The following is a 12,439-nucleotide window of genomic DNA, read 5'->3' on the forward strand; positions in this document are numbered from 1 at the left end:
ATTGTGGAACGTAGATCAAATGATTTAATGAGACTCAATGTATTTGTAAACGGGTCCTCTTTTTTTTTACATTTCTTTTTTGCTTTTGTGATTTTTTTTTAATGAGTGGAGATACTGTCCTCAGCAATCCTTCCATTTTATATGTATATATCACCTTTCATGAACATTTTATTTGGATGAGGTAAGATACAATCTCCTGTAAGTCTTCCAGTTTCTCTTTTTTTATGTCTCTGTGTGCTTCAGCGAACATTTCAGTTGATGAACTTGAGCCTTATACGGTGGAATTCTTCGTTGAAGGCGTTTCTAAGGGCGGAGTCAATCTAACTTGGTTGAAGACCCCACCCTTATGTCAGTTGGAGCTTTTTCGCCTGATTGCACCCACACAGATATGACATCATGAAGAGTAAAGAAGCGGATTGGCTGAGCTTGAAACAGTTTCACTGTCAAATAGTTGTCTTTCACGACTGGTGTCTATAGGTTGCTGGGAGTTATGCTTGTAGATTGTGTGTGCAGGGTAAACTTGGCAAAGTTCTGATATGTGGTAGCAGTGACGACACGCCGGTTAAGTTTGGTGAGAAATAAAGTGTTAATGTAAATACTTTCTAATAACATCTAGTCTTATCCGATAAACATCGTATCATCCAGTTAACCTTCAGGTGAGTTTTTGAAAATAACGTTTGATTTTCCCTTACATGCTCTCCAATTATATAGAAATCCTAACGTAAGAAAGTTTAAAACAACCAAAAAAAACTTTGGATTATTTCAAAAATTAAATTCTACTTCATTTTAAATGTTTCTTTTAATTATTATTCTAAGACAATAAATTATAAGTGCCAGCACACGAAGGTCTTGTGAGAAACAAATATGCACTTGACACTTCGACTGTTTGAAATGTATAACTTCAATACTTTCCTGAAACTTTATTTGTGTTGTGTATTTATTTGACTTAAAAATATGAAACATAAAATACATACATTAATTAACTAGAAACTCAGTCTATAGTCAGTAAAACGTAAGTCGATCAAAACATTTTCTTATCAGATGTATTTCGTTCCACTGTATTGGGATTGGCTGTTCCGTAAATTTTGGCTAATTTCAGATTAACATAGTTTGTTAAAAAAAAAAGAAGGAAAACGTAAAACATATTACAAATATACTGTTAAAACAGGTTCGCCATAGAGTATTAGATAAGATGCAACATTACATACGAAAGTTTTATTCAGCTTTTTTTTTAAGAAACTAACTGCTGTTAAATCTCTCATAATCCCATTAGGTGCTAATTGATTCGTTTCATTTAGTACTTCTGTACTTAAATTCAAATTCGAAATCTATAAAAAGTAGAAATGTACCCTGTTTCAGGGCAATTTTTTTATCTTTCTCGGGTAAATTCTAAGGCAAAACAGTCCTTTTACACGGCTAATAATTTCTGGTTGCCATACAAATAATTAAGGTAACTGAGTTAATTAACTAAGAGAACTAAAGTTATATGAAAAAAAGAAGCAGAAATGTGTCTTATTTTAGGGTATTTTTTACCGGTAAAATCCTAAAACAAAGTAACCCGCGTAGACATTGTTGGACGGTTTTCAGATACTGTAAAAAAAACATTACGGTTATCGAAAAATTACGGATCGATTTTTTTAAAATCATTGTCGTTATTTTGTTGTTATTTTTGTAACTTTCTTCCCTCTAACAACCATGTAAAGAACAGCAAAAACATTAGGACTTTTATTGACGTCCAACAAAGCCATAACTTATTATTAAACTTGAAGTAATTTATAGTGCTTAGCAATAATGAATTTTACGTCATGAACAGTTCCCTATTGATCCAGCGGTAAGTCTACGGATTTGCAACGCTAAAATCAGAGGTTCGATTCCCCCCGGTGGACTCAGCAGAGAGCCCGATGTGGCTTTGCTTTAAGGAAACACACACACATTTTGAACAACGTTTTGCATAAAACAAAGTTTAAAATTTGTTACTTTCATAATATGAATTCTGAGCTTCAACACTAAAGAACAGTACAACAATAGAAAAGATTCAGTTTATGACAATTAGAAAACAACAACTGAATACTCACCAACAATGATTATTAATTAAATACGCGCTTGAAATACGCAGTAACTTGTTGGTAAGGGCATGTAACTGTGGATGAATATGTGATTTATATAGTATATTATACTGTTATGAATTATTAGCATTGCTCTAGGAATAATAGTTGTAAAGATATAGTTATTAAATCAAACTAATAATAACAAAATTCGATGTGTGTTTTTGCTGTAAGTAAAGCTTTTACATAATTTAAACGAAATAAAACTGCTTAATTAATATAAAACTGTTCTAGATCAACGGTGAAATTGAGTTATATGCATATTAAGGTAGCCAAGAATAGCTCGTTGCTAAAAATGAAATTGGTGCATTCTAAGAAGTCGCGCGTTATAAAATCTAGCGATAAAACTAGCGCAATCTGATGAGACGTATTTTTTAATATTGACGATAAACGGCTAAGATACGAAAATGTTTCAATATTTTACAATATTTGATGAATATTTAATAGAGTCTGAGATGGTTTAAATTTATAATAGTTGAAAATAAACTGACATGATCTGAGGAGTTTGTAGTTTATAAAATCTGAGAATAAACTGGCATGGTCTGAAAATATTTTTGTAAATAGTTAATGTGTACAATTGGCTTTCACTGAGGACATCTTCGGATATGAAGGTTGTAAGAACGGAAAGGTATAATTTATGCCTGATTTCAAACAACATGTTTACAAAAGCGATTTCAATAAATTGGTAATGACTAAGTGTAATAATTACTCAAACAAACCTGAGTACCTAAAATGTGTTGTATAAAATTAATATTACATTCGGTGACCAAGGTAACGCCATTTTTTGTGCATTTTCACACATAATACGCCATTTTTCGTGCATTTTCACACATAAAACGCCATTTTCTCTGGATTTTCACACATAATTTTTTTCTAATTATATTTCCGGTGTATTAGGAATCAATGTATAATATTGGTGTGAATTTATGCTTTTTACCCTGTTTTATATAATCGACGTGATTTTCTTTGTGCGTTACTGTAATGCATGAACACTTATATTGGTGCGGTTTATTGGTAAGCTCGTAATCATAAGATCGATTTTTAAGTGTTTTCTAAGTAATTGTACATTGTTATACTAATTTTACACTTATAGAAAGCATTCAGCTTATTACACGGACTTAGAACAAAACGTGAACCGCGTTCTCTTGTCAAAAATCGTGAGATACTGGAATCACGATAGTAGTAACGGATGAATTATGGTCACTTTAGGTTTTACTCTTCCATGTGTTGTGTTTCAATTTGTAACACTATGAATTTAATTCTTACAAGTTTATTAATTAGAACTGAATTCATTAATTTAAAATCACTTATAAGTTGTGGTCTGTGTAATGAACTTATTAGTGAGTGAAATACATAAGCTTACATAAGTACCGTTTTATATCTAAACTGAAATACAAATCTACTTTAAACAATGGTGTACACCAAAAATAAATCTGTGCTATCAAACTTGTTAGAACAGATGTTCTTGAACTTTAACTATTAACTGGATAGGTATTGTTCAAAATAATAATTTAAATTCAGCTATCATAACTTTTATTTTAAAATAGAGCCCTATTTGAAAGTAAAAATAGCTGGGGTGGTTTACAAATTATTTACACAGATTTAATTACAAATTGAAAATAATGTATTAACGCAAGGCTTACAAATGTTTTTATGTTTATTGTCGTCCTTCGTGTATAATTCCTGTATTTATTTTACAGTGCTACCAGTGCACTGTCATTGTATTTTTCTCTAGGAAACTAGCTTACATGACTCCGTACAATAAATAAAACTTAATTGTACAGTTAAAAACAGCGATTCAGTGTGAGAGTAAATTATGAACCAAAATTTGTGGTTAAATATAACAATTCGTATTTCACCTTTATGAAGGAGAATATATTTTGTACGTATTATTTTCTAGATATTTCAAGTGGAAATGTTACACAGTATAAGAACTTTGTGATACTTTCTGACAATATTGAGTACTATTTTACTCGGGGGCATGGAGGATTTTAAATTAGGTTAACATAAAAATTAATAAACGTGCATTTTGGAGATATTTTGTTGGTTTCACATAATGTTTACACAACCTAATGCGGCCCGGCATGGCCAAGCGTGTTAAGGCGTGCGACTCGTTATCTGAGGGCCGCGGGTTCGCGCCCGAGTCGCGCCAAAACATGCTCGCCCTCCCAGCCGTGGGGGCGTTAAAATGTGACGGTCAATCCCACTATTCGTTGGTAAAAGAGTAGCCCAAGAGTTGGCGGTGGGTGGTGATGACTAGCTGCATTCCCTCTAGTCTTACACCGCTAAATTACGGACGGCTAGCACAGATAGCCCTAGAGTAGCTTTGTGCGAAATTCAAAAACAAACAAACAAAACACAACCTAATACTTGGTACGGACCCCTGCACGTATAAATTTATATTTTAAGGGATAGCCAAAATTTGCTCGAGAATACTTCCCCATTCTAATGAATAATAATAATACTTATGTTCTGAAAAAAAAAATTACTGAGTACACGAGCCCTGCATGGTCAGGTGGTTAAGGCACTGAACTCGTAATTTGATGGTTGTGGGTTCGAACCGTCGTCACACTAAACATGCTCGACCTTTCAGCCGTGAGGGCATTATTAAGTTACGATCAGTCCCACTATTCATTAGCAAAAGAGATGGCGGTGGGTGGTTATGACTAGGTGCCTTTCCTCTAGTCTTACGATGCTAAATTAGGGACAGCTAGCGCAGATAGCACCCCGTGTAGCTTTGCGCGAAAATGAGAAAACAAACAAACAATATATGTATTCATAGATAAGTGATCGGATACAAATAAGAAAAATATATGAAAGAGGTAACAGCGCACATGGTCGATCATAAGAGTTTTTCTTTCAGAATGGTTGGACTGTTTGTTTTGAATTTCGCACAAAGCTACTCGAGGGCTATCTGTGCTAGCTGAAAGGGCGAGGATGTTTGGCGCGACGGGGATGTGAACCCGCGACACTCAGATTAGAGTTGCACGCCTTAACTCGCTGGGCCATGCCGGGCCAGTGTGGACTCTCTTATTAACATTTTATCATAACCACTTCCAATGCAATATTGAACCAATTTTAACACGTAATTTATGGTAAGTTTATGGAATTGTGAACTGTAGATTTCATGAAGAGAAACTTAATGTAATGAAATAAACTTTCAAGATCATACTGATTTATGTTTCTGTATTGGCTAAAGAGAAATAGAAACCAAAAAAAATGTGCCGAATCTGTGTCTTCATTGTTGCATTAGAAATACACATGCTTTAAAATAAGGGGGACAGTTTCTGGCGGGACTTCAGCATTAGAAACACACATGCTTTAGAATGAGGGGGACAGTTTCTGGCGGTAACTCTAGCATTAGAAACACACATGCTTTAGAATGAGGGGGACAGTTTCTGGCGGTAACTCTAGCATTAGAAACACACATGTTTTAAAATGAGGGGGACAGTATCTGGCGGTAACTCTAGCATCAGAAACACACGTTTTAAAATGAGAGGGATAGTATCTGGCGGGAACTCCAACACTGATCAGTAGTGAATGAAATAAACGACGAAATTCTAGACTTTACTGGTTTTATATGTGAAATAGAAGAGAAATTATTTCGAGAGCTAGAGCTTTTTGACTAACGTGTAATATTGTGACAAGTGTTACATAAACCAGTTAGAGAGACCAACCAGTATTACAGAAACAAGTCAGGGAGACCAACATGTATTATGTAAACCAGTCAGGGAGAACAATCAATATTACATAAACCAGACCCGGAGAACAATCAGGAGGGCAGCCAGTACTACATTAACCAAGCTGCTGTATGTTTGTATTTACAATTGCTGGTATGCTTTTCATATGTAATTGAAACTTTGAAAGCAACGAACTATTTTACTACCATTATATACCACCATAAAGGAATTATTAAACATTTTTTTTAAATTTCGCACAAAGCTACACAAGGGCTTCCCGCTCTAATCGTCCCTAATTTAGCAGTGTAATACTAGAGGGAAGGCAGCTAGTCATCACCACCCACCGCCAACTCTTGGGCTACTCTTTTACCAACGAATAGTGGGATTGACCGTTACATTATAACGCCTCCACGGCTGAAAGGGCGAGCATGTTTGGTGCGACGGGAATTCGAACCCGTGACCCTAAAATTACGAGTCGAACGCCTTAACCCATCTGGTCATGCCGGGCCCATCACTTACAGTAGTAAATCAAATACGTTATAAGTGAAAAATCTTTATCGATCAGCTGGTAACATAACGAAAGAATTTCAACTACAGTTGAACCTACACACTTCCGTACGGTCAGGAAGTGTCATATAATGATAATATCTTCAATTTGTATTCGACTTTTATGCTGCCTTTCCTAATTTGAACTACTGACCGAATGAGAGATATAATGCAGCCAGTTGGTTAGTTGGTTGTTTTTTTATAGCAAAGCCACATCGGGCTATCTGCTGAGTCAACCGAGGGGAATCGAACCCCTGATTTTAGCGTTGTAAATCCGTAGACATACCGCTGTACTAGCTGGGGGGCTATGCAGCGAGTCAGTAGCGCCTTACCATACACGCTAAGAGATTGACCGTCATTTTTATAAAGCATCCAAACTTAAGGTATAAGAAATATAATGTGTGGTATAATATTGACTCGAAATCCAATGACATCTTACTGGATCAACCTGTGATCGGATCTTCAAAAATTATAATTCTTATAATGAAGACGAGACTGACCTGAATAGAATTTTATTCCAATGCTCAGGCTATTTATATATGTATGTATAGAAGATAAACACTATAAAATAGTTTTTTTGAAAAACACTACTTTATGTTACGTGCTAATGCTTTTACTTTTAAAACATAGTTTTATGTTATATGCTAGTACTTTCACATCGTTAAAACATAATTTTATGTTACGTGCTAGTATTTTCACACCGTTAAAACATAGTTTTATGTTACGTGCTAGTACTTTCACATCGTTAAAACATAATTTTATGTTACGTGCTAGTACTTTCACATCGTTAAAACATAATTTTATGTTACGTGCTAGTATTTTCACACCGTTAAAACATAGTTTTATGCTACGTGCTAGTACTTTTACATCGTTAAAACATAATTTTATGTTACGTGCTAGTATTTTCACATCGTTAAAACATAATTTTATGTTACGTGCTAGTATTTTCACACCGTTAAAACATAGTTTTATGTTATGTGCTAGTACTTTCACATCGTTAAAACATAATTTTATGTTACGTGCTAGTACTTTCACATCGTTAAAACATAATTTTATGTTACGTGCTAGTATTTTCACACCGTTAAAACATAGTTTTATGTTATGTGCTAGTACTTTCACATCGTTAAAACATAATTTTATGTTACGTGCTAGTACCTTCACACCGTTAAAACTGAGGATGAGCAGGAAAGAATTATTATTTATGGATATCATTTATCACTTTCCCTATAAAAATACTTCACTTTTTTGAAAGCGCAAATCTACACAGCAAAATGTTTGTGTGACACCATTCCTCGAGAGCCAAATCCTGATTTATTAGTGTCGTAGAAAGTAAGACCTCAAACTTATCACTGAGCCACTTGAGTGTGTTTACTTTTAACAGAAAAAAATATGTGAGTAATTGTGGTTCCTATTATGAGAAAGTTAGATTTATATGTTTATTAATATTATCTTCCTTATATAATTATCACTTCTAATGGTTTTATGTATTATACATTATGTAACGATTTTAACACCTCAAATGTGTATATTGGTAATAAAATAATAGTTTACAAACTTATATAATAGCTTTATATACGAGATAAATGTTAAACATTTCCTGAATCCACACATAAGTCAAAAGAACCAAAACCCGATATTAAATTTATTTTTAATAAATATTCAAATATTTTCCATCTTACAGAAGTTTTAACTCCATTATAACAGAGTGGGTGTCAAAACTGAATATTAACCTTTAGCATAAGTACACTTAGTTATGTATTGGTTAACCCAGAAACGGGTGGTTTTTAGCAGGAATTGTGTAAACGTCTCATAAATCATATCTCAACAAAAGGTCTATGTTGTTAAGCTTAAACTCTAGTTCTATATTATAAACTTTTACACTAATGGCACTTGTTTTATGTGTATACACGAATGGAGTACAGAATCAAATTTCTTTGCGTAGCTGAAGACCAAGAAATAGGGTTTGTTTCTCCGTTAAACCCGGACTGTAGTTTCATCGTGAATATTTCTAGCATTTTGTGTTTCGTCCTTACCACTTCTTTAGACTATAATAAAACTGAACAGATGTAAGTACGGTACCCATGATTAGCAAAATCAAAGTCTTCATTTTAGGTTTATGAAGAACGTATTTAAAACACATTCACAAAATTATATTCTAAATAACTTCGAAAACGGTAGTTTTATTTACGTCCTAAAAATATGCGTTACATTTTTATTTAATTATTTTAGAAGAAAATATTTTACATACAAATTTAGAGAGCAAGTGGACGCCCCGTGCAGTGGTAAAGGGTGTGAAAGAAATCTGTACCATATTAAAGAGCTAAGTTCTCCATGTCGATTAGCAGGTATATAAATCACATTATCTGGTTAGGTATACAGTGTATTTGATTGAAACTTGCTAACAGGCTACGCTGTTTATACTTCCGTAAAGCGGAACTTTTCCGATCAGGCGGTAAACTCTGATAAAGTTAGTGGTGACTTTTCCACGCCTCACCTTAAGCACGACCCTCTAATACAAACATATACTGGATGCTCTGAAGCGTTGAAACCACGATAGAAGTGGAAGTGGTGTTATGCTACTCCTGAATTTGTCGTTTCTGTCGTCGTAGTAAATTCTAACATATAAATCACGGCACACTTGAAACGAGGGTTTATTTGACAGTTTAGCCCATTCTTGAGTTGACGTTCCCAACAAAGGAGCAGACAACTAGAAGAGCTAAGTGGTTGGAGGTATTTGCTATGTAAATAAGATGAATAACTCTTATTATACAAGCTAAACAGAACTGACCACTTATGTTACCTTCAAAGTTTCATTGCTTATAGACCGGTACACCTATTCAGTGTTTACACTACGAAAATGAGTACCAAATGACGTCAGTTAAAACACGTATCAGTATTCTAGTATTCGTATTAGGGCTTAAACGGTGACATCAAAATGTCCACAGCTAAACGTATGCGTTTAAGAACTTGAAAACTTCATCAGAATATTTAGATATGTAATTATTATATTGTGTATATATTGAGTTCATTTGTTGAATATATATATATATATATTTATCGAACGTTGAGAGATATGTGTTGATTGTGTTTTGTTTAACTTATCACTGTGGTATAAAAGTGTAAACATAGTTTGGTAAGATGTTTAGAATTTAATCTTAAACATTCACATTTATTGAAAATTGAAAGGTTTCAATAGACATATCTAGATTTTAGGTGTTTAGAATTTAGTCTAAAACATTCAGATTTATTGGATATTGAAAGGTTTCAATAGACATATCTATATTTTAGGTGTTTAGAATTTAGTCTAAAACATTCAGATTTATTGGATATTGAAAGGTTTCAATAGACATATCTATATTTTTATGTGTTTAGAATTTAGTCTAAAACATTCAGATTTATTGGAAATTGAAAGGTTTCAATAGACATATCTAGATTTTTATGTGTTTAGAATTTAGTCTAAAACATTCAGATTTATTGGAAATTGAAAGGTTTCAATAGACATATCTAGATTTTTATGTGTTTAGAATTTAGTCTAAAACATTCAGATTTATTGGAAATTGAAAGGTTTTAATAGACATATCTAGATTTTTATGTGTTTAGAATTTAGTCTAAAACATTCAGATTTATTGGATATTGAAAGGTTTTAATAGACATATCTAGATTTTTATGTGTTTAGAATTTAGTCTAAAACATTCAGATTTATTGGAAATTGAAAGGTTTCAATAGACATATCTAGATTTTTATGTGTTTAGAATTTAGTCTAAAACATTCAGATTTATTGGATATTGAAAGGTTTCAATAGACATATCTAGATTTTTATGTGTTTAGAATTTAGTCTAAAACATTCAGATTTATTGGAAATTGAAAGGTTTTAATAGACATATCTAGATTTTTATGTGTTTAGAATTTAGTCTAAAACATTCAGATTTATTGGAAATTGAAAGGTTTCAATAGACATATCTAGATTTTTATGTGTTTAGAATTTAGTCTAAAACATTCAGATTTATTGGAAATTGAAAAGTTTCAATAATCATATCTAGATTTTTATGTGTTTAGAACTTAGTCTAAAACATTCAGATTTATTTGAAATTGAAAGGTTTCAATAGACATATCTAGATTTTTATGTGTTTAGAATTTAGTCTAAAACACTCAGATTTATTGGAAATTCAGAAGTTTCGATAGTCACATCTAGATTTTAGCTGTTTTAGAATTTAGCCTAAAACTTTCAGATTTATTGAAAATTCAAAGGTTTCAATAGACAAATCTACATTTCAACCATTTCGGCCGATACAGAAATCGTTTCAGTTCACTGGTTCTTTTGTAGAAATGTTTACGAGCCTGTGTAAGGATATTGCAGCTGAATATTTGAGTAGATAGACATTTATATAAGATGCTTTAATAAATAACTAAGAAACTGTAAATTAATGAAAAATAATTACACCCGTATGCCAGGGTTTGCTCCCCGGTTTTATGGCATCGTTTCAAAACAACGGTTTTTAATCAAAACCGGCCTGACCGTTCCAAAGACATATGGAGCTCCTCGGCGGCAAGAGAATCACAGGGCGGATTTTTGTTCTTCATGTTTACACATTACCGGGCAAACCGCTACAATCACCTCACTCGAATGCTCGTTAAGGTAATTAGATTACAGCAAGCCAGCTATTCTCTCTGGAGTGTAGGGTTGATAACCTTTATTAGATTTAACTAATACTTGTGTAACATGCTCATTGTTTCTGCGTGTCATGAGCTTGCACATAACAAAGCATGTATGTCACGTGCAGCAATTTAATCTGTCCACTGAACCGTCTGTTTGTCTATTTATCTGTCTACGTACTTTCTGTCTCTATCTGTCTATCTACTTATCAATATTTGTATCTATCTAATTTCTACCTTTCTACATATCTACGTATTTACTTATACCTCTGTCTATCTATCGTTTTCATTGAAATACATTTATCGCATAAAGGCGCGATATTTATCACTGTATAAAAAAACTATTGAGAGTGAAATGACCAGAAACCTCCATAAAGAATAATATTCATACCATTGTGCTTGATTTAAATCCTGACACGTATTCCCTAAACAAAGAGGAGGAAAAAACCTGAAAAAAAGTTAATTAAGCTATTTTACCAATATATGTTTTTAAAATTTTATTCAAGTACATTACTAACTGAAACAACCTAATGAAACGTTTTATCAGAAGGGTATAATACAAGTGTGTGAATGAACACCTACAAATATTCTGCACTCCTTACTCATTTCGTTAATATACCGGAGTCTTGCACTTTGGATTTGCAACTGGTACTCAACCAGACTTATTATTATGGTAAACAAACGTTATGTGTGTTATAATCTGTGCGATAAAATCACAAACCAGTTATGATATTCATGTTTGATTTCGGAGATAAGTCTTTTTTTTTTTAGTAGTAATACATTTCATAACGCAACGTCTTGTTTCAAGTGTTTTATGACTTGAAACGTATTGCGTATAAAATTAACTGTGATGTCCATAAATACCGTGCTGAGAAACACAGTACTTCTACCTGAAGGCTGTCTAAATAACAAGTTAAAGTTCTGACCTACTGTAATGTGCTTAATACAGGTTAAAGCTCTGACCTACTATAATGTGTTGAATACAGGTTAAGGCTCTGACCAACTGTAATGTGCTTAATACAGGTTAAGGCTCTGACCTACTGTAATGTGCTTAATACAGGTTAAGGCTCTGACCTACTGTAATGTGCTTAATACAGGTTAAGGCTCTGACCTACTGTAATGTGCTTAATACAGGTAAAAGCTCTGACCTGCTATAATGTGTTTAATGCAAGCCAAAGCTCTAGTCTGCTGTAATGTGTTTAATACAGGTTAAAGCTCTGACCTACTATAATGTGTTTAATACAGGTTAAGGCTCTGGCCTGCTAAATGTTAAACACTTTTTAAAGAACAGCTTACCTTAAAAGCTTATAACGTCAGAATTCGTAGTTGGTTCCTTGCGGCGGACTCAGCGTAAATGGGTTCATAATTTAATTTACACCAAACTAAACTTTTGCTACACAAGTTAATAGACAATAGTAAAAAATATACACATAGTAAAAGAAAACAAAAACAGTT

At 33.2% G+C, this 12,439-nt stretch overlaps 1 protein-coding gene across 1 annotated transcript in view; it reads left to right on the top strand.

Moving 5' to 3' along the window:
• The first annotated feature begins 459 nt into the window (after positions 1 to 459).
• LOC143244487 (paired box protein Pax-6-like) overlaps positions 460 to 12,439 on the top strand; it is a 53,621-nt gene continuing 41,641 nt past the window's right edge. The window contains exon 1 of the mRNA XM_076489263.1: positions 460 to 656. The gene's annotated coding sequence lies outside the window, so the exon portion shown is untranslated. The remainder of the gene's footprint in view (positions 657 to 12,439) is intronic.

This window comes from Tachypleus tridentatus, chromosome 1, assembly GCF_004210375.1.
Source record: "Tachypleus tridentatus isolate NWPU-2018 chromosome 1, ASM421037v1, whole genome shotgun sequence".
NCBI classification, from domain to species: domain Eukaryota; kingdom Metazoa; phylum Arthropoda; class Merostomata; order Xiphosura; family Limulidae; genus Tachypleus; species Tachypleus tridentatus.